This window comes from Centrocercus urophasianus, unplaced genomic scaffold, assembly GCF_019232065.1.
Source record: "Centrocercus urophasianus isolate 14NV4802_14NV808 unplaced genomic scaffold, USGS_Curo_1.0 seq_9, whole genome shotgun sequence".
NCBI classification, from domain to species: Eukaryota; Metazoa; Chordata; class Aves; order Galliformes; family Phasianidae; genus Centrocercus; species Centrocercus urophasianus.
Genome location: NW_024885532.1, coordinates 23,905,296 through 23,928,763, shown reverse-complemented (window position 1 = coordinate 23,928,763; position 23,468 = coordinate 23,905,296). Strand labels below are relative to the sequence as shown.

At 40.7% G+C, this 23,468-nt stretch overlaps 1 long non-coding RNA gene across 10 annotated transcripts in view; it reads right to left on the bottom strand.

Moving 5' to 3' along the window:
* LOC122171646 overlaps positions 1 to 23,468 on the bottom strand; it is a 60,907-nt gene that overhangs the window by 13,625 nt on the left and 23,814 nt on the right. For 5 of the 10 annotated variants that reach the window (XR_006172044.1, XR_006172043.1, XR_006172045.1 and 2 more), the window contains exons 6-7: positions 13,801 to 13,939; positions 2,903 to 2,992 (exon numbers count right to left, since the gene is read on the bottom strand). This is a non-coding gene — a long non-coding RNA (uncharacterized LOC122171646). Of the gene's footprint in view, positions 1 to 1,137; positions 1,608 to 2,902; positions 2,993 to 9,974; positions 10,048 to 13,800; positions 13,940 to 16,002; positions 16,099 to 20,189; positions 20,304 to 21,433; positions 21,773 to 23,468 lie in introns of those variants that run through there. The other 5 variants (XR_006172046.1, XR_006172048.1, XR_006172049.1 and 2 more) reach the window with 5 other exon arrangements.

Genomic DNA, 23,468 nt, shown 5'->3' with positions numbered 1-23,468 from the left:
TTTTTTTTTTCTTTTTTCCTTTTTCCTTGTTCCTTTTTTTTCCTTTCTTCTTTTTTCTTTTCTTCTTTTTTCTTCTTTCTTTTTCTTTTAACCCCGTGCAAAGATAACAGCGCCTACTTACACGCTGCAAAGCCCGTAGCAAAGATCAAAAAAAGTGTTTTTTCACACTTTTGAAACTTGTTGCGAGTTTAAGGCAGCAGTGCAAAATTCTCCCCCGAGCGGGCACCGGCTTAGTGCGGGATTTAGGCAACCGCCCGGCCCTGCTCGGCAGCGCACGGAGTTTTTAATGTGTTAATGGCTCGGGGTGGCTTCAAAGAGCGTTGCTGTTTTGAAGTCCAGGTGTTTCTATTTGCGCAGAAAATCGAGCGGGGAGCTCTGAGCTCCTACTGTTACTAAAGTTAAAAGGAAACAAAGTTGAGCTGCTAAGTCGGCAGTCTGGAATGAGTCAATAGTGTCTCCTTTGTCCTGCTAGGTTGTAGCTCCGCTCCGTTTCCTCCGCACTAGCGAGCGAGAGTTTCGCCCCTCGGCTGAATTCTCGGTACATTCTGTACGCATCTCCCCCTCGCTAAGCGTCCCGGCAGCGAGGCTCAGAGGGGTCGAAGCCTCTCCGTGCTGCGGCTGCGGCTCGGGGAAGCGGGACGGCGCCGTGCAGGGCCGTGGGCTGAGCCAGCCGCCGTGCCGCAGCGCTCCGGGCGCGGTCAGCAACGGGCCCTCGCGGGTTGGCACAGACGTCGCCCGCTCGCTTCTCCTTTCCCCGCGTATGTTTTGCTTTTCGATCGCCTCAGTTGCGTACGCGGCTACGTTACGGCCGTCCCTTCTCACGCTTGAAAAAGGCTGTCCCTGCGGCCGTGCCCAATACTTCAATTCTTGAAATATATTTTAGCTCTTCGCTCCCGGCTCTTTCCAGAAACACCGCCTCGCAGGTCCTGCTAGTCACACGCGGTTTTCCCCGGTGGCCGTGAAGGCCTCGGCCGCGAGTTCCTAAAGCTTTCGTTTCGAGTTCGCAACGCTTCCCTTCCGCCCCACCGCTAAGGCCGGCCCCGGGTCGGGAACGCGGCTGCGGGCAGCGCTGCCCCCCTCGGCCCCGCGGCAGCCCCCGCGTCCTGTTCTGCGCCGACGAGCAGCGCCGTGCGGAATTAACGAGGCTACGAGTCCGGCCGCCGCTTTTGGGGAGCCCGCAGCCGGCCCGTCTGCGCTCCGAGGTGTCCCCTCCGGACGGCCGAAATATTTAACGGCGGAAAAAAGCGGCGCTTGTTGATGATGGGGAAGGTGAGGGTAGGAAAAAAAAAAAAGTTTTAAAAAATGGAGCCTGAGGCACAGAAGGAGCGGCACGGATCCAGCTGTCCTTTTATAGTAAGTGGTGTTTTAGAGAAAGTGGGAAAGGAGAGAGAAGTGCCTCCCTTCCCGCAGCAGGACAGGGATGGTGCAGCCCTTCTCATCGCATTCCTGGAGGAATCTGCACGCAGCTCTCGGTTCTTCTCATTTCTGGAAACGAGAAGTGTCGTTCTCAGCAGTTCCTCCTCTTGAGCCCTACTGCCAGGTCTTGCCTGACCCTCCGCTGGTACTGACGGATCTCTATAGAACAGTTTTCGAGCTTGGCATTCGTGCTTCATAAAAAGTCGTAAGAGATAGCTTTGATGAGTAATTTCTCGAAGTGCAGTTAACATTCTAAATACTATGTATGCGTAAATGTTGTTAGTTAACTGGGGCGTTGCTTTAGAACGTGTACAAAGGAGACACCCAGCACAGACCGAAAGCAAACTCTCAGCCCAGGTCAGAGCCACAAATATATCACATATAAAGAGAGCACGGTAGGAAACCTGCAGTAGTTCATCAGGTGAGAAACAGGCACTCCAGACTGCACGAAGAATTAAAAAAGAGGTGTGCAGAAAAGCAGGCAGCATTAGCTGGCAGAAGAGGATATGAAAACAGCTGTACTCTTTCAGGGCTCTTCATATCCTTGTTTCTGGCTGAATGTGCTACGTGCATGAACATCCTTTCTTATAAAAGAATAAATTTCACAAAGATCCCACTGTATGGCAGTGTACTGATTGGCTGTCACAGCCCCTGGCTAAATATTAATGTTGGTCGCTTTTCCAAGTCAAATCTATGAGCTACTCTATCTGGAGAACTTGAAATCTCTACCCGCAAGTGAAACTCCAGTACAGTGCTTTTCTGACTTGCACGTTGTCTGTCCGTGTTTATAAAGATTTCCTTAGTAAATTACTTTTCGTTTGACAGCATTTTTTCTTCATGTGTTGCTTAGGGAAATATCAGGCAGTCTCTTTTGATCTGAGGCTTGGTTTGTTGAAGTTTTACAATGCTAAGCAGCGTGACAAACACACAGGACTAACCAGAAGGAGCTCCCCATCAGTGCAACCCCTTTGGTTTCATAACCCCTTGCAAACTTAGAGCCATGATTTACATAGCAGTGAGGGAAAATGAAAATGAGGAGGAAGCCCATTGTGCCATGTACGTGCATTTTCTCCTAACGCAGACTAGATTAAACCTGGCCTGTGCCACAAGAACAGTGAAAGGTGAGAGCAAAGGCGAGCAAAGGATCCTCCCTCGTAATGACACGCACAGTTAATGTTCTCTTCACCCAAGATAGTAAACCAGACCCAAAACGGGAAGGAGGATCTGGGCTATTCTTTCACCTCCCTCCCCACCCCCAGGCTCTGAGCCGTGGAGGAAGGATCGTGTTGCACTATTTTAAAGCTGGAGCAGCATGTGCACCTCCTCGGTACAGTGAGAGCACTGGGAGCAAAGCTCTCAGGGCTCCCTGCTCCCAGGGCTGTGTCTTATCCACAGAGCCATGCTCCAATTCCCCTCCAAGTTCCCTTGCAAACGTACAATATTTGCAGGGATGTATACAAATAAGAAAGTTATTAAACTGACTTACCTTTGGCACGTGGCTTTGAAAGCTTCCTGCTCGAGGCAAGTCACAAAAGTCATGCTGTCACAGTAGCTCAGCACTGCAGGTAAAGTTGACCTGTAAATGAATGAAATAAAGAAATTGAGTGCCTTTGCCTAATTTCCTAAGCTTAAATAAATTGGTTCGATTAGCAAATTGAAAAATATCATTGCTACGTCTTTCTCCCTACCACCTGAGTGCAGATGATTTGAAGTTATACCATACAGCTGATGTTAAATCTGTGCCAAGGTAGGAGATGGATCATGGCTTCGAATGCAAGTTCAGGTTAGGGCCATAATTCTGTCCCTGCCTCCCAACTTTTAAGATCAGGACAATTAAAGCTGTTCTACCCCTTACTGGATCAAAGAGACAAAATATGCATACAGGATGCTCCATGGCCACATGGAACTGCAGAAAAGGAACTGCAGAAAGAAGCCACGAGCCTTCCCCTGGGAAGTTGGAACAGGGAAAGTTGTGGGGAGCAGTAGGAGATCCAGCACAAAGGACTGAATAGATTCTAGTGCCTAACTTAGTGGTTGATAGCCCTGCCCATGGAACTGGATGCTCTTTGAGGTCCCTTCCAAACCAAGCCAGTCTGTGACTTTGATTCCATGATTCCAGGCTGTATAAAAGCATGCAGAGATGATAGAAGCTGTATAATCATGGGGTGACAAGATACGAACAGTTTAACCTTGCCTTAGCCTCTTCTACCTGGACTCTGTGAGTTTTAAAAGGAGCAAAATCTCGTTCAAGGCTTAAAAATACATTGAGCTCTACAGATATAAAGCCATATGTCAAATTCAGCTATTCTTAATGTGGTGGGTAAAAAATACATAATTTTAACATACAGACTGGCAGACATTTCATTTGAAAGCAGGAATTAAAATAATGACAGGTTGTGTCACGTGAGAACACATTTAACAGCAAAACTGTCCTTTACTGGTGCATGAAAGTCAACTATACGGAGGGAGAGGCTGCTGGAAATAAGCAGGGGGCACAAAAATGGAGGGAAAGATGGGGAGTTTAATGGAAGATGCTGAGTTGATGACCGGAGTCTTCAGCAAGGCTGTTACCCTCTTTACTTTCTAATGCTGTGCAAATGAATTCTCCTGCAAATCAAAGGTTCTGCCTCTCTGTGCCCCTGAGGTCATTCATGACCATGTCCTGACCCTGGCAGTCTGCAGTCGTCCTCAGCACAGGCACACACCTCCCCAGACACTGCAGCCCACTCTGCGTGGTAGGTTGCATGCTGCTTCCCCCTTCCTTGTGTTTATTTTACAAATCTATTTTTTAAAATCCTATTACCTTCTACGTATTTCTGCATCTTTCCTTGCACTGAGAAGCTCCTTGATACTTGAGCAAATGTTAAGATATAAGCAAAAATATAGGAAGATCAGATTATTTCAGGCCACTTTGCAGCAAAAGGAATACTTTCTTTTATGGAAAGCAAAATCTTCAGCTGAAAGAGGCTGGTGTTTACATTGTCACTAAAACTTCTGCTGAATGGGGAAGAAACAGAAACGGCAGACAGCACTTCAAAAGGAAGTTCTGTTACAGCACAGAGGAAAAAAAAATTAAGTTCTTCCAGTGTATAAAACATGTACTCAATGCTGAGCTTCTACATTTGCCTTCAATACTGAGCTATGAGCGTGGAGTGCCCCACTGCAAGTTGTTAATGTACCCACCAGCCCCACTGCTCAAACCTATGCGAGGAAAGAATTAATACAAAGGCATTCATCGAGCACAAAACTGAGATATTCTTTCACTGCAACTTCTCCAGCTCTAACAAAGGCACCATTCAAAAAATAAAAAATAAAAAAGCATTTCAAAGAGCAGTGTAGATGCTGGGCATGGATCGGCTCCTCACTTAAAGACAGAGGCCGCTAGCCCAAAGGAATAACTCAGACAACACTGACGCTCCAAGTTTCAGACTTTCAAGCCGGAGGCCTCCAGTTGGAACTTATCTCTGTTTTCACACATCAGTAGGTTCGGCGGAGTTAGAAATACCCAGCACGTACAAGGAAAACAATCTCTATCAGTGGATACAGCATGAACACGATAACGTGATGTTTTGCAAGCCTCGAGCAATTGTCAAGCCGCTGCGCTTTGTCAAGGCAGCACACTTGACTGTCAGGGCCATCTAACCTCAGGTCACCTTCTACCTTGCTCCCTGGCCAGGTCCCAGCACCTCCATTTACTCTCTGTAAGTGGCTGCAGCACCCTGGAGGCAGGGCCAGAGGCAATGGATGCTGCTGCCCCAACTCGAGCAGCAGCTGCCTGGGTGCATCGCTTTGTGTCTCTGAGTTAAATGATCCTTTTTCACCACCTGTCCAAACAGAAAAGAGAAGGACCCTACTTTATTCTGTCAGTTTTGGGATGGTTTTGTATTTGCGTTATTTTATTTCAGTGTTCAAGGCCCTTATTCAATTAAACACAGCCACTCACAAAACACGTTTCTTTTTGTCATCCGGATTTGTTATTCCCTCGCTATACAATTTTTACTTAAACTCCTATAAAGCAAACCTCTGATTCTTAATTTTTATGTTTTGTAATAGAAAATGGGGGATGATATGATGGTGTGATAGAAATGGGGGTATGACGGTATGATAGAAAAGGGGGTTTTCTTTACTACGTGATTAAGCCTTCCAATTTCAATTTGTAAACTCCGTGTAGATGGAAGCAGAATGCAATTAAAATGTAGCAAAAGAGCACTACATTTTTTATCAGTTTAATTAAATAACCATAGCTGTACGTAATGTGTAAGAAAAAGAATACCCTGATCAGAACATAGAGCACTGCCAGCTGATTTATTCAGCAAGGACTAATCGCTGCTAGCTGCTGAGCTGCAGTGATTGTTTCTGGTCAGCACGACCTTCAAGACTTTAATGCTGGTACATCTCATCCTCTCGCAGTCTTCACTCATGGGCTCGATGAGAAAGAAAATTAGGAGATTGCCTGCTTTTTGATCTCTCAGTGCAGCCTTCTACTTTGAACGTAAAGTAAATGAGTACATTAAAAGATGAAAAAGCTATTGGAAGCAGCTTCAGCATTCTGTGGGTTACAGTTCCAAGCGCTCTGGCAGTGACTCCCCACCCCTTCAGTGGTTTGACTTGCTCCAAAAATCTGGCGTCAAAAAATGTGTCGTGTAGCACTTTTATTGTGTTATTTTAAAATACCTACAGTAAATGTAACCCTAGAACAGGCTGCCCTACTTCCATATTTAATTTTAAGTGGTCTTGTTAAAAAAAGAAACATTTAATTTAAATAAAATAAAGTACACATATATAACTCATTAAACTCATATTAATCATTCCAGTAGGCCACAGAAGCAATAGAAAATGTGGATTCCCTCCTTTCTGATTTATCAGCCACTTATGCTACGGAGCGTTCAGAACAGAACGGGTTCCTACTGTGCCTGCTGGTGTACGCATGAAGTTAAAGAGACAGAGCCCTGGCAGAGAGGTTTGCCTTAATTTGCTCAACACCTGAGGTGTTAAAAGTAAAGCCAAACAGGAGAAGCTTTTTGCTTTTTTTTTTTTTCAGTAAAGCACTGGCTGTTCAAGCACAGGTTTACCAGTGCCAGGAGGCAGAGTGTGGGGGGATGCCACAAAGGGCCCCAGATCCTCCCTCCCCTCTTGTTCCCCTTACCCTTGAGTTCCAGCTGCACTCACCCAGGCCTATGGACTGGCAGTTGGAGAGAGTTGAAACGAACCAGGGAACTGAATGTAAGCAACAATGGCATTAAGCTCTGCTAAAGATAGAGGCTTCCCATTGAATTTCCTTCCTGCGTGACGCTGGAGCATAAACCTAGCACCAGGACCACTTCTCAAGTGGAAAGGAAGAAAATTATTACTGACAAGGTCCAAAGACTGGGATACTGGCCTGCTCAGTTCTGAACTGTGACTTACAGATCGGCATTACAGATCTGTGGATTCAACTGATTTCCTTAATATGGATCAGAATGTAATTCCTGCTCCCAGATTACTGTGTTGGAAACCAAGCTATGAATTTTCTAGCTTTTGGGGGGTTTTGTTTGTTTGTTTGTTTGTTTTTGGTTTGTTTGTTTTTGTGGACTGAAAGATTTCCTTTCTTGTAGTAGAGAGAATCTGAAAGCAAGTGTAAGGAAGAAGAAAAATCACTGGTCAAAATTACAGTGGTAACAGCAAGTTTCTAAAGAGATCAATTTTAGTTTAGGTAAAGCCAAGATTAAGCAAAAAAGAGAGAAGGTAGAGGCGTTTCACTAACACATTACAAAAATGTTGACTCAGTTTGGCTCTCGTTGGTTGAATTTTAGAATGGTCTTGAAAGTATTGTTTCATTGCTGTAAGATTGGGCTAGGAGAGGCTCATAAATCAACTGTATCTTAGAATGGAAGAGAGATTGGGCTGTCCATTAACCCACCTCTGACAGGAGGCATAGGCCAGTTCCTAGCCAAGTGAGCAGCAGGAAAAGGACCAGCACACTTGACATTGCCCATGGTGCCAGTACCCAGTTTTTAGCTCGGATGTGTCCCTGGCTTGATGCGATCTGTCTGCTCAATGACCTTCATTAGATCCTTCTCCATGTTCTTCTGCAGCCCCTCCTTGAATCCACGTGAGCTATTTGTACTATCTGTACTATCTTAAGGCAAAGAATGTCACAAGTATATTACCCTCGTGCATACAAAATAATGCAATTTTTTATACTATTTGCTCTGAACTTGCCTACTGACAGCTTCATCTGATGCACCCTCATTACTGTATTGGTAGTGAAGGCAGAAAGTTGATCCCTGTCCATCCTTTTCATGTGCCATTTTAAAATATTTATTGCTATTTTGAAGAAGCATCGGAAGGGCAATTAAAGACTGAAGTAGAAGCTGTAGTCTCTGTGCTGGAAGCCTTTTTCTTCTTAGCTCTCAGCCACCGCTCAGCCCACTCTCTGTGGCAGATGCTGGAGCTGCTCTTGTACAGAAGGCCTTCCAAAATCCCAGGGAACTGGAAGCTCCACCGAGCACACTTGGGGAGAGCCACTCTTTCCCACTGTTAGGGATGATGCATTGGAGGAAAAGATGCAGTCATGCATATTGCGCTCTTAAAGCCCTGCCGGTCTTTCTGCAAGCAGAATCTAAAAGAATAGCAGGGAGTGGAAATAAAGAGAAGAAAATTTGCTATTCCACAGAAATCAGCCCCATTCTAAGAATATCACTTGCTAAGAATTAAAGCTCAAGGAATCAGTGTAAACTTCAGGTGAAAGCTGAAGTAAAAACCTGAAGTAGTTCAAGCCTTTCTCTAAGGGAGCAAGACTTTGTTTCTGGAGTTTGGCAGCAGACCTTAATCAGGCAGAGCTGACAATAATTAAAACAGCAGAAGCTTGTGAGAATTTCCTAGTATTTCCATAGGAGATTCATGGAATATATTCTCATTTTCCTTGCTTTTCCATATTCTCATTTTACAAGGCACAGGAATATCTCTCAAGCAGACAGGAAGGTCCAGTTTCTATTGGTGAGAAAATATTGAGATAAATAATGGGACCCATTTTCATTCTTAGGTAAAAATACAAACAGAATCTGTTCAGAAACCTTACTGCAAGGTAAGATATATCGTGTCCCAGTACAGAGACATTCTGTAGAATTCCAGGTAGTGTTAAAGTTCTTAAACAGCACAGTACTACTGAAAGCAGAGGTTAGGAGAAATGCTGATGATGCTAAGATACGTGGACAGAAAGTCTTCTAATTTAGATTTAGTGAAAGGTACTCTGTGTAAGACAAAATATTCTGCACTGTTGTGAAACAGTTTCTGTCAGTAAATTTCACACTGGCAACACCCAGACCCAGTTACAGCCATCCTGGGTTTGGCTGCAGAATCTGATTATTTCTTCAGAAGAATATGTTTGGCTAAGCAGGTACAGAGACAGTGCTGAAAGTTTCACACAACGCAAAGAAAGGTGAATGGAAAAGGCATGCACAACTCATGTTCCTAGGAAGGTCAGCAGAGCATTTTTCCTGGAACTGTCAGTGTTGCTCCTGGTAGAATGGGGCACCTACTCTTGTCATGAATAAGTGCCCATTTAGGATTTCCCATTTGAAAATGGTTCCTCTGGAAGACCAGTCACTGTTGTTGGCTCCCCATTATTGTGGTTAGATGGACTGAAGGTCAGGAAGGGTCAGAACCTCTTAACAGCAAACCCCAAAAGTTCCCTGGTGTGTGTCAGGTGAAAGTTACTGAACAGTCTTACCTCTCACTGGGTCATTGACAAAACATATCATTGGTTATCACTTTGACTATCAGCACTTGTTCAGCAAGCCTCTGAAAAACAAAACCTAGTGTACTTCTGATTCAAGGTACTGGGTCCTGCCTCAGAGATACACAGAGAACATCCCCCAAGCATCACAGAGACTTTCAGGGTGAGCAAATCCCTGTATCTGAACAAGCTGCAGTCACACCCAGTAAGAAGATGACACCATACTGAGGACCTGTGATTGGTTTGCCCCAAATTTAATGAGGAGAGGACTTCTTCATGTGCCACACCATTTGATTTGGTGCTGGGGAGCAACAGGTCAACTTTGTGCAGAATGTAGACAAAGTATAGTATGTCTTGTGAGGGACTGTAAATGCTAAAATGCTTTCAGTGAGCTTAACAGATGTTTGGAAGGAGTTTAACTGACTTGTTGCTGTTCAGCAACCCGGTAACCATGTGTTTAAAATCAGTGTGGCTGGTTTTTTTAGGTCTAGAACCATTGATTCTATGGTTTTTGACCCATGTGACTTGAGCCAATCACCTGTTGTGGCACTACACTTCAGTTTATTATCTTCTAAGACAATTGGTTTTGGGAGAGAGGCAGAAAGAACACCAGAACAAAATAAATGTCTCTTGGTTCACGAGGAGGATTTGTGAAGGGTTGCTCTCTGCAGAATTAGGAATCTGCTGTGTGGGCTCCTGTATAAAGGACCCTTTGCAGGCTGATCTTGAGAATTAAGGATTGGTGAGGAATTGGTCGTGGATCCAACATCAGTCCAGATTTGAAATAGCAAATGGAAGTGTCACAGTACTGATGGCTCACAGCATAGGGCTAGCCACTCACCCTTTCTGTAAGGAACGTGGTAGGTACAGCAGCTTCTGTTAGCAATCCATGGTGGCATATTTGCTCCTGCAATCTGTTGTAAAAAGAAATCTGTTTCTGGTGTTTGTTGTTTCTGACCGGCTGGATAGTTTTTCAGGGAATAAGGGATAGAGAAGGCACAAGAACAAGCCAGACAGCTCTATGGACAGCACAGACACTACGGAGGTGATCGCTGCTATCAGGACTCTAAATGTATCAGGCACTTAACACAAAGCCAGTCACTATCAAGGTCCCTGCAGGGAGCATCCAGAAAATAAAATAGTTCTTTTCAGGCCATGGACTTTAAAATACATGAATCAAAGAACCACCATATTGCTGATGACTCTTTCATCCCTTGCTATGTGCATGTGCTTGTGCTTGGAACCGCAGTCCTCCGGCCAACTTCCCTGTCGGTGGGCTGTGGGCACAAGTATGGCCTAGAAGCCCAGAACCACTGCTTTTAAGACACTTAGTATGAGACACTGCCTTAAAGCATAACTGTTGCTTTATTCATGGAATTTAGAAATAAACTGATTTTTTTTCCCCCCCCTAGGGAAATCCCCTCCCTCCTTCCCCCACTGTCTGTTTCCTTGTGTCATAAATAGGATCTGAAGAATCATGCTAGGGAAACTATTAAACCTCAGTAACTCATGACTCTCTTATCTGTATAGAAGGAGACATATCTGGTATATTAATTTAAACCATATTTCTTAATAGTCAGTAGGAGACCTAATTTACTGCATGAAATTAATTACAGTACTACACATAAAAGTTAAATGAATCACACAGTACTTATATTGCACTGTTTCTACCTTTGTGGTATGGAGGAAATAATGAAATCATGAAAGTTTGTACTCACAGCACTGTTTAATGCCCTGAGGACAGAGAGCATAAGGGTGCTTCAAGTAATCCACTGATACCGTCTAATAATTAGACTCTGCTCGTCCAAACTGTCCTTGTACTCACGGGGCACATACACACCAGCAATGAGCTGTATCTACTCAAGCACTCAAGAAGCCAAAAGCACCCCAGCTGAGTTATTCATATGCTTCATAAAAATCGGGCAATTAAAATAATTTTCTGTGCTTTGGCCAACTTAGATGGAAAGCTTGGCTACATAAGTTAATATGCATGCAAACTACATGAAGAAAGCATCGTTCTCTTTATTACTGTTTCAGTGTATCACAGTGTAAGTATGGAGAGCCCAGAACTACCTACAAACTCTAATACTCCAGAGAAAATATGTTCTTAATTTTGACCTCTTCTTAACTTATTCCTCAAAATTGGCCAGGGACTGTCTTTCTGAAGTACAGTTTATAGCACTTTGGTCAGTCTAATTTTGATTATGCTAAGTAACCAGATTACCATCTCTTTAAAATAATATTGAATCTTTTAAGACAGAAAAACTCAAAACAACTGCACACCATGTTTTCCCAATTCTATCTCACCTTCCAACTACACGTTCTCTATAGAACTATAGAACCATAGAATCAAAGAACGGCTTGGGTTGGAAGAGACCTCAAGGATCATCAAGCTCCAACCCCTCTGCTGCATGCAAGGCAGCAACCTCCATATCTAATCCTAGACCAGGCTGCCAAGGGCCCCATCCAGCCTGACCTTGAACACCTGCAGGGACAGGAGGTCCTCTCTGGGCAGCCTGTGCCAGCACCTCACCACTCTCCTGGTGTACTTTCCTTGTATCAATCTGTCCATCTTCAATTAAAAAAATCTTCTGTTCTTTATCACATCATTCCAGTTTAATTGTGTATGGTTGTTTACCTCACTCAGTCAAACAGCATATATTCTTTTTCTTCTCAGCTGCCCCTTGGTAATTCTTACTGCTTCTAAATATCTTTATTTAATCCATAAGAAATGTTTTCAAAGTTGTTAAGTGACACATTCATTGGCACCTTTGAAATAGCAGTTAGAGCATTCTATACTATTAGTTGTAGGGTTTTTTTTTTTCTTGAGTATCATATCATCTGAAGTAGATTACAGACACCTTGCTGGGCACTGATTTTCTTAATCGTCTCATTGGGCCCTGAAGACACATGGAGAAACTACATTTCTCTTCCTAATAAATCACCTCTGGTTAACAAAATCTTTTCTTTAGTCTGAAAAAATAATACTAACTGATTGATATTCAATGGGAATGTTGAAAATATAGTTAATATTTTATAACTTCAAACTGTAAATGTGAATACTCAATTACTAAAAAAAAATCAGAGACTTTATGCACACTTTGAAAAGCAAGTTCTGAGAAGTGGGCAAGCTTAGATTTTGATTTGAAGTAAAAGAAGCCTTAGTAGTTTCACATTTTTCTCAATTTGTTCTATTCATCATCCACAATTCACATCATTCTCTCTTCACAAAACGTCTTGGATCATAAGCTACTACTTTGATTTTCATGAGAAAAACTAAAAAGTGTGAATTAAACGTTCTGAGGTTATTTGCTAGACATGTTCTTCCCAAAGCTTCTCTGAAGAAAGCTGGTTTTCTTCTAAACTATATTAATATAAAGAAGCAGTAGTATGTAATTTATATTCTTGTTCCACAGTGCTGTGGGAATTTTAACATAGAGCATACTTTGCCTGTAGCAAACAAACCTGTAATGCAGTCAATTACTGTTGGTAAATAAGACTCCTAAAATTACATACATCACATTGACTACAATCTCTGTCTGGACTGCTTTGTGTTTTAAAGGCTTTGAGACGATAGTGGTCTTCTTCTAGGTCAGTTCTCAAATAACTTAAATAGATGTCTTCTACTTTAAAAACTCCTTAAGCCAAGACCTGGTCCAGTGTAGATGACTCACGTGCTGTACAAAAGAGGAACGTTACACTGGAGCTCCTTGGTTTTAAAGCAGGATAACAAGACAGGTCTACAAAAGCGAAGGATTGCTTCTTCTCTTACTTTCTCACTTAAGCCTTCTTCTCTGGGAGGTTAACTAAGCAGAAATCATTTCAGTCTCTGTATGCTATTCACATTTTTAATACAGCTGTTCCTAATAATTGAAATGTTTCTCACACAGTTTGAATGAAGGTACAAAAAATGCCCATTTTCATACATTCAGTCTTTGCTGCCACAGACCAAATACAAGAACTATCACTGCAAGATGAGCATTTCAATTTGAAGACTTTAGCTATTTGAGATGAACACAGAAATTCTCAAGCAGCGAACAGATCTGCATTTTTACTATTTATCACAGTAATAAATACACAATTAAAGGCTTTTCTCATTTTCCTTCAAATTGAGTTTCTTAGAAGGATCAGACGTGCTCATCAGGATTTTGAGCAGACTGAACATGGTCAGGATTTTGAACAGGCAAATGAACCTCATCCTTCCAGTATCCTTGCTCTGCCGTGTCACGTATTTTGTGCTCTACTGAAAGCACACATGCGAATGACTCACATTATAATCAAGGCCATGAATGTCAGTAACGTGATCCATACATGTTCTTTAATGTTGTTTTTGAGTACAGGAAAATAAAATAAATTGAGGTTTGGAGCACGAATACAAGTGACACTTTCTAATATCACTAACTAATTTCACTTTGGGGTTCCATTATGACAGCACAGATACTAGGTTTCATTTTTATTACTAACAGACTTCACTTATCACAGCAAAAAATAGGCTGCTAACCACAGAAAGTAAAATTGATCATCAAAGTTCTGGTTTTGCTTAGGAGTCAGACTTTTTCAGATACTCTGTAAAGTAATACACTGGTTATCTATTTATGACTTAAAAGAAACTACATGTGTTTTGAATGCAATATATTTCCCCATAATATCAACAAAGCTATACATACCTGAGGAGCATGTGCTGGAAGTCAAGGGATGCTGATGCTGGAACAAAGGCACACAGCCTCCTGTGTGGAGGCTCACACAGTGCAGTCAGGTACCAGTGCTGCTTGCACAGATAGGTGAACTTTTATCCTTGTTCATGATCTGCAAATACAGAGTACATGCATGTGAAGTTCAAAGTTAAAATTGGTGAAAATTAAAATACAAAAACACATACAAAATACAAAAATACCTCTATTGATAAAAAGATGCCTGTATTTTTAATGATTTATCATGCATTCAGACTAGCTAATTTCATTTCTGCATTTCATAATTTATTTTCAAATTACTTATTAAATTCCAGATTATTTATTGAGTTTAGTGGAGCTAATGGAGTTAGGAGAGAAGATAAATGTAAGAGCACTGTGGTGACAGAAATTCATTGTTTAAGGTGTTCTAAATTGCTAGTGAGGAGGATGCTCCAGCATCTCTGGATAACACAGTTCCAGTCTTTACCCATCCTTGGACTCAGAAGTGCTGTAAAGTGCTGTAACCCAAAATTAAGATAATCTTTTCTTGTCTTTCCACAACAGGCTACAAAAGACAATTGATTGTCCTTTCTTCTGCAGACTAAACAAACACAGCTTTTTCAAACTGCGCCTTATAAATCTCGCTCTGCAAAAGCCTTTTCACTCATGTGTTCTCCTACAGATTCTCTTTTACCTGGACATTGAAATCATTTCCCTTTCCTAGATTTTAACACAATGATGCAATTTTATTTCCCTTTTTCTTTTTTTTTTTCTGGCCATTTTGCTCAAGTGTTTCTTGTTGGCTTGCTTGATTGATTTTGTTTCATCTGTAAAAGTACATGCTATCAATATCCTCTGGAGTTTTGTGGTGTTGTAGAGCAGTAGGGCCCGCAGAGCCTTGAAACAAAACACATCTGTCCATTTTTTCAGTCACTTTTTTGGAAATCAGTAATGACACTTAATTCTCTTTGAATGATTCGCTTGTTCTCATTTTTTTTCCTTTCAAGTAGTGGATGAAACAGGGATTTTGTATGCCTTCTGTTTAGTAATACTTAACTTTTAGGTGTAATGCCTAAAACAAGAATGATAATATTCTTAATAAATGAGCAGCCATACAGATGGACAGAGAAGCATTTTTTTGCTGTGAGAATCAGGCATAAACAAAAGGAAGGTTTGACTCAAAGCCCACATCTCCCCCTTGCCTCAAAACAGATCGTAGTGCCTTCTGAATCAGAGGTAGAAGGATGCTGCTAGCTGAAATATTCAGTGGAGTCCCTTTTGATGTTTACAGAGTTACTAGTTTGTGGTAAACGCGTGTCACATTCTGCACTGTTTTCAATATGAGTTTTGTCTGAATAAAGCCGAAATATTCTGGACCAAGAAAAATAAAACAAAGGATGTAAGATAACAGATCAAAGAAGTGCTTTAAATGCTGCGGTGGCTGTCTTTCTTCACATTTATTTCCAGCTGCCTGCCTTTGGAGAATCTAGTGTCTTTACTTTTCTAACCAGAGATAGTTTATCCTAGGAATCTCCAAAGTATTTCCTTGAAAAGAAAGACAAAAAGTGAAAAACTGGTCAAAGGTCTACGACATGTAGCCCAGATTTTCTGTCTCTTTGCTCTACTTCACTCGCACAGACTGTACCACTGTACCACAGTCACGTATGAAAGTTCTTCTAAGAAGTGGTTTCTTCGGTTTGCTTTTACTTCTTAATATTCATATCTTCTATTCTTAGGGTAGTTTCATAATGAATTCCCGAAATTTAGTAGTTGTTCTCTGTAATCTAACTAACCTAGCCATTTGCAAAGCATCCAGACCCCAAAGTACCCAGGTGTGCTCCCTTTGACAGTGAACTCTGTGGCTCCCAGCAGCTCCTGCTCACAGCCATCCATTTCCCACGTCAGAAAAAGCCTTTTCACACTTTCTCTGATGATTTCTGATGCATTCACCTCCTGGACATGTTGAAGCTTGCTGCACAGCTCCCAAAAGCAATGGGAAAAAACCCTTTCTCTGGGAACAGAGAGGCAACCCCACAGCACGTGGCTATTCAAGCAAGAGTGATGAGCACTGAACATATTCAGAGTGAGCAGAGAAGCAGTTTACCAACACTTTTCCAGCAGACAGTCATACCTGTGCTATCTGCTGTATTTTTCCAAATCTCTTTTCAGAGAAGCCTTAAAGTGACTTTTTTTCCCCTCAAAACAGGAACTGCTAGCTCTGACAGTTCAGACATTAGGCTCAGAGAGAAGTGGACAGCTTCAAATATTTTGTTTGTTTCATGCCATTTCCTGAAACTGAAATTACAGAATTTTACATAATGCATTTGCATTTCAAAATTACAAGGTCACTGTAAGAACTTTTTTTTTTTTCCCAGCCAGATATGTAATACGTGTGACATTGGCTTTTTTTTTCCTCCATCCACGTGAATGCAAATCTACTTTCTTCACCCTGATGTTCTCTTGCCTTTACGGATGCATAATTTCTGTTATTTGCAAAAACAGAACTATACCAAAGTCAAAGGCATAGAATCAGACATTAACACTGTAGATGTGATTTTGCTGAACATATTTCCCCACCACATTGCACATATGGATGCCAGCATAACAGTAAGGCCTGAAAAGCCCACTTAGTTCCTCCAGAAAAGCTGCTCGAGTCTTAAGGACTTGAAGGACTTGCTCTGCACTTCTTAAGGACTGCTTCTCCAAATAAGTTACGCTAGTTAATCTGCAGACAAATTTATGCCTGAATAGCTGTTAAGATGGTCTCTTTGTTTCCCAGCATTACATTAAGAATTGCTTCCTACTAAGTTGTTTCCAAACACCTACTCCCATTTTTTCCTTCTCAACTTCTGGCCACTTTATTTTGATCTGCAGCATCCTAAAATTTTCCCCAATTTATTTATTTATGTCCCTTATATACTGAATAAATTTAGTCAGTATCAAGCATACAGAAATTTTAATCAAGCAAAATTTTGTGAATTTAGTAAATTCGGCAAGTTCTCATGAATGTGGTGACCCTGAGCTGAATGTAGGTATTTTCCTTTGAACTGCCTGTGACACTTCATACCAGAATGCCTCAAACATTATAGATGTGGTGCTATCAGCACTATACATAACTACTCTAAAAATTATTAGCTCCTTAATTTTATCTATTTTCAAATGTAATGTACAAAGAGAAACATTCTTCTTATAACCCCAATGGCATTCTGATACATTTCTAGAGTTTTTGTGATAGATTGATATTTCAAGAGCCAATTTTGCCAAGTATAAAGATCCTCAGCACTCACCAGAGGACCTGAACCCCCTGCAGAATCTGCACATTGCTTTCTCTCTCTACATCTGAGTAACTAAAATGACAGTATTCAACTGAATGTTAGCAGATCATGTTCTAATATTGTTCAACTTGCCATGTTTTTTTTTCTCTCTCTCTCTCTCTTCTTTTTAAAATGTTTTTAAAGTTAAGCAGTTAATCCCAGGTCTTAAAATAGTCCATGAATGTAATGTTATTTCCTCTTTTTGTGTATCCCGCACGTAGCTTTCTACAACCTGTAAAATCAGAAGCAACAGTGAAAACAACGGGTGACCTCACTAGGTCAAACTTTGACCTGGAACCTAAGAGTAATTACATCACATACTGGCAAACTGTCCAAGTAATTCAGAGATTATATTAATCCCAAGATATTATTGCATATCCCTTTCAGAAATCTGTACAAATATTCAGTAAAGCACTTATTCCATCATGTGCAGGATGAGATCACTACTCCGAAATATGCCCGATTCAGCATCAGATCCTTCTCAAAAGAGTAAGAACAAAACACCATAACCAAACACATTATATGCCAGGCTTGTATCCCAGAAGGAACTCCACATACATAGGACTCAAAATGCTTTATATTAATGAACTAAATCTATTTACCCAGTCATATGCTAACTTCTTTGGGTTGACGGTTGAACTTGATGATCTTAGTGGTCTTTTCCAACCTCAATATTTCTATGATTCAGTGATTTTTTATTGTAACCTTGCTTCCTCAGAAAGAATCTTTGTTCACCTACACAGCTTTCCAATTTCATTTAAAAATACAGTCAAGTGAGAACTGCTTTACCTTTTGCTGTCCTTCTCTGACTTTAGCTTAGTGATTTATTTTCAGCTTTTCTTTGTTATCTTTAAGTCACTTTACATCAAAATTTATACATTCATTGACATTTCGGTTGAAGAAACCATAGTCTGAAAGGTAACTATAGATGACTGGCTTTCAAGCCGTTGCAGCTTTATCTTAGAGCAGGCTGTACAGCTGTTATCACCGCCAGCGGCACCTCGTTCATAAGGTTGATCTGTGTTACTGGGCTGAGTGGGGCCCAGATGTGCTTTGGGCTCTGCCATGGGACAACCAATGGCTTTGAGCTGTTAGCGTGCTTTTTGGTGTGCTTCTGGGCCAGGCCGAGAAGCCAGGAGCAGCACGGGTTGGGTATTGTGCTCAGCAGGCAGTAAGGACAGATGCCACCCAGAATGGCCAGTTGTGTGAATGGGAGCTGTGACACGCTATCCACCTGCAGCTGCACCACGGCCCTTTTGTTTTCTAGCACAGATGCCTAAGAAAATAAAGGCAGAGACTCAGTGCATCGCCTCGTGCTCCTGTTATCAGAGAGGTGCTGGCATGGAGAGGCCCCAGTCAGCTCCCGGTGGCCACAGCAGAGGCGCTCGGCCTGCTCAGAAGCGGCACAGAGCCTGAGCCATGGGTGCAGTTGGATACCTGTCCATATTTACAGTTACCCTGTTTGTTTGCTGTCTCTTCAACTGGGGAAATCCGTTTTATCTTTGCACAATAGCAAACTCACAGTTTGCATTCCCAGTTCATTTTTATTTTAAGCCGTTTAGTAGTTTGTATCTTACTTCACTGAACGTTTGTTTTCAGGGGAACCCTATTCTCATTTTATTGCAGTGTTAGTGCTGCACGAGCTTTCTGCTGTTACTTCCCAAACCTTGCATTTTTCTGCCAGTGATGTTCACAGTGATTCCTGCTTTTCTGGCCCATATATTGAACTAGAAGTACTGTACATACTTAAGGTCTTCATTTTAGGTTTGTTGTTAAGTTTTTTTTCCTGATCACTATCAGATTCAGGACTGAATTAGCTGTCATTACTTATTCTAGTAGTATTAATAAAAAATACCCTATATCTCGGAGAAAATAAATATGACATTTAAAATATTCTCTATCTTAGCAATATGTTGTAGCCTATTTGGGAACACTCTCACACATAATTCAAAATCCTCTATTAAGCTTTTCCACACCCTTATTTTCATATCATTGCACAGTCCTTCTTCCCAGCCCTATAGAGAGTCACATGAAATAAACCTTCATCACAGCCTTCATGGATCTTCCATTTTCATGCGTAATATTATTTCTGTGCCTGCCAGCCATGTGAACTGCAGGGGCTGCATGCAGGGTGGCTGTTTTTATAAATTACGCTCCCTCACCTGATCTTCCCTATATAGAAACAGATAGTTATATTCTATTTATGCCTTAGCCAGGCTTGTTTGTAATGCAATCAAAAAGCATTTCATGGAATTTGTTGTGGCACTGCACCTCTCAAGACCACATGCACCTAAGCTGTGCTTATGAACAGAAATATCTAATTTCACATGATTATTTCCTGAAAGGGTTTCTAGATTATGTATATTATCACATCTCAGTGTAGTAGTATTCACTCAGTGTCATTCTATTCTTGCTAGTGTTTCCCTATGGCTGCATTCGTTTATTTGCTGAAAAACTTGTCTTGCTTTGTTAGTATTTCCAGCTATGCTTTCCTCACTATTCTTCATATGTTGAAGAGAGAGAGATTTTAACCGGTTATTTTTACAGAGACACTGTCACCCAGAAATTGCAATTTAAAAACCCAACACAAATTTGAGTGTAAAAATACTTCCGTCTTCAAACTGTAGCCCTACATTTTAGGTTAGTAGTACGGTTAAACAAGCAACAGTTTTGTACCTTATGTAATGCCATTAGAGTACTCCCAAAAACAAAGTTGATTCTCCCATGCTAATTCAGTTTGATGTATTTCCCTCTAACAATAATATGCCAATCTTAAAATTATATTATTTTTCATGATAAGACCATGTTCCATAACTACTGTAAAACTGATAAAAGTATTAAGGAACAGTCTGTTTCAGGATGTTATTATATTACATTAAATAGTCAATGAAAAGGACAGAACGTCAGCAGCTATAATTCAACTGTATGCATGCCATTTTATATAATATGAGGATAATACTAATAGGCTTTACATAGTTTCTAGAAGTCTTTCTTTCTCACTCCATGGATAATTTTTGTATGGTTCATTCAATAAAATTAATTGCAGCAGATCCATTCTAATAAAAGACTTACCAGTGTTACTATACAACCCAAAACCCCGTCCTCCATATAACTACTTCTGGGTCCAGTATTGCTCTGCTTTCTAATTCTTGTATAGAACGTCAACCTCATACTCAGAAAATGAATCTGACATTTAAAAAAAAAAAAAAAAAGCTTTTTTAATGGACTCAAAATTACACAGAATTCTTGTAATTACACTGGTTTAAAACTTCTGGGCATCACAAATGATATGCTCAGCCACACCCAAGCATTTTGTCCTAAGTTACTATCATTACTGTAAGCTATCGTAAGTACCAGGAGAAGCTGCAGAACCATATTGTACATATCAGAAAAATTCCAAAATGTCTCTATTTTATCATGTACTTAGCTCTCCTTTCACTGAACTAAGTCAAATCCAAGCAATTCAGATTGCGCAAAGAACATTTAGTACAGATTACAAAATGTGTAAGTATCTACCCCTCAGAAAACATTAACTTTTATTGCAGATTTCTGCTGTAACAAGCATGATTTATAAAAAAAGATCAACTACTTTTATGGATGTACATCTTCTAGTTGTCCTTCTTTTTTTGTTACTCTAACTGTTTCCATTACTGTCAATACAAAGCACTCTTTGTGCTAGCATTTCCTCTTTGATCTATCTGCAAATAAAATCTAAATGCTCCTGCAACGCCAATTATGAAGGCAGAATGTTTGCTTTCTTTCAGATGCTCCTTTTAAGTTAGCAATCCTATACTGAACCAATACCTTAAATTTGTATTTTTATGGGAATGTTCATGCCTGTCCATAATTATTATGCCACTGATGTGGATTCCCGTGAGGCATGTGTGGCATAAAATAAACTGCTGTCACTGAGTGCTTGAGTTTCTTATCTATTGGAAGTCCTGAAATGGCACATCTGATCATGCTTAAGACAGTTGTTTAAGCTGATGGATGTATATGTGAGAGAAAAATGGATTGGTTTTGAACCAAGAGAGTTTGGAAAGTCCGGTGCGAAAAGGAACAGGAAACTTAAGCTAGTAAAAGGAAGTAAAAAAAGAGAAGATAGAGAAGGAAACAAACTTAACAGGAGAGATTTTTAAGCAATGGGTCTGAATAAAGAAAGTACTACCGTAGGGAGGAGGAAAATAATTTTATCCTTCAGTAAGTCAGAATTTGCTAGTCCACAACCTTTAAGGTATAACCCACTTTCTGCAAGTGAGCCATGTCTCCACATTTACCAAAAAAAAAACCAAAAAAACAAACAGACTAATGCTATATTTTGTTAAATTTAAATTACTTTAATGTGGGTTCACATTTGATTTTACATTTCTACAAACATCTTTAAATTACAAGTTCATTAGGAAACCAGCACACTTAATTTGAAGTCACAGCAATACTTCTAGATGATTCAAAACCGTACAAAAATAAAATCACAGTAGTGCCATCTTCTCTTTCTGTCTCTTCACTACAGTACTGTCTCTCACAGAAAATACTGATATCAGCATCAGAGGAAATGGTCAGCAGTCATCCAGATCAGAAGTTAGGACAGTGCTCTCAGGACAGGAGGCAGGATGATCAGAGAGGGAGCAGATGAGAAGCTTCAGAAGAGATGGTAGCTAAAAAAAGCCAGGGAAAGATAAAAAGACAGAGAAAGATAATAAGATGGGACAGGAAGAGAAAAAACAAGCAGGAAATACACAAAAACTAGTGACAGTAACAACTGTACTTATTTTATAAATGGTACAAGAAGAAGACAAATAAAGGTGAGGAATAAGGTAGCTATTCTTAACAAACAGAAAGGTTTACAGAAAAGACCCAGCATGGCTTAGTTACTCCTCTCCTCTGGTGACAGTCCACTCACTTCACTTTTAGTTTAAGCTAGGCAGTTAAGGCAGAATTCCTGTGAAGCCAGTAGACTGAAACGGGCACCTCCAGAGGGCGATTCATCCCATCCTAAGGCTTAAATCTCAGACTCTGAACCATATCTTTGGAATGTTATTAATTTCTTGACGTTCACTAGGTTTCTGTGAGCACAGATAGGCTGAATACTTATAGGTAACGACACTAAGATGAAAGTAATACAAAAGAGAGCACATTTTCAACTTTCTTTATTCCGAACAAGCAAAATTTGCTAACAGCTTTCATCTGCACAGAATATGCAGTATGTTTGTGTCATGGGTTTTTGTTGCTGTTGTTTAATTATTATTACCAAACATTAATATAATGAGCACAAAAAAAGAATTCTGATCCAGCCAAAATTAAGTTTGCTCTTCTGTTAGGCAAATCTATGTACTACCGGAGACTTAAGCTTAACTCCTGTAATCTAAAATCAAAGCTTGGCATGACTGGGATTCTATATTCCCAAGATTAAGAATGTGATTCAGGAAATATCACATGTATCTGATACTTACAATGGCACTGCTGATATTTCAGTCATTTGCGACTAAATTCAGTGATTATTTACAAATAGGATACTTAGATTGTAATGATTACTTTAAATGAGCTATAAAGACAGGAGTCAAGGGTGAAGGAGTGGTTTTAATGTTGATATATAGTCCTGTCTGTGTGCAAAAGCTCCAGGAGCAAGTTTGAAGGCATAAGCCTTTTATCCCACACACACCAGATTGCCAGCCCTGATGCAAAAGCAAGACACTGCTCTTAGAGAACTGCAGTACCAAAGCATAAACAGTGAGAAAAGAGGATGGGAAAGGGAGCTTCCTCCTGAGCACTGCTCTGGGGAATGTGCAATGCACCCCAACAGGACAGTGTTCACAGTGTGCACTTTTTTGCATAGCAAGTCTGAGCCATAAACCATACCACCACCGCCACACCATAATTCATACCACCTTGGAGACGTATGCATGTAATGGTCTTGCAATTTACTCTATGTTTTTAATGACTATTTCAGGATACAGTCACCCCAATCCTGCCTATTATGTAAGGACAACATGGATCCGTCAATGCAATTAAAAAGATGTCTTTAAAACCTAAATATTACCCTGCTTGAAATACAATTCTGCACTGAAGAGTTTACATCATCTAAAGAATGACAGACCTTTGATGGAAAATAGTACAATGCTAATGCAAAACAACATAATGATAGCAGCTAAATTGAACAAAGCCTGTTATCTAGAACTTCCCAAAGTTGTGTCTGCTTTTAATTTCAATTTCCTTTTTGAATGAACAGAGTACAGCTACATTAGTTTTTCAGTCTTCTTACCGTTACTGGGTGCCCTTACAGACTGCTGTCCAAATTCTCCTGTGCAATGGCACAGACACTACCCATGAAAATGAATCCTGTAACACAGCAAT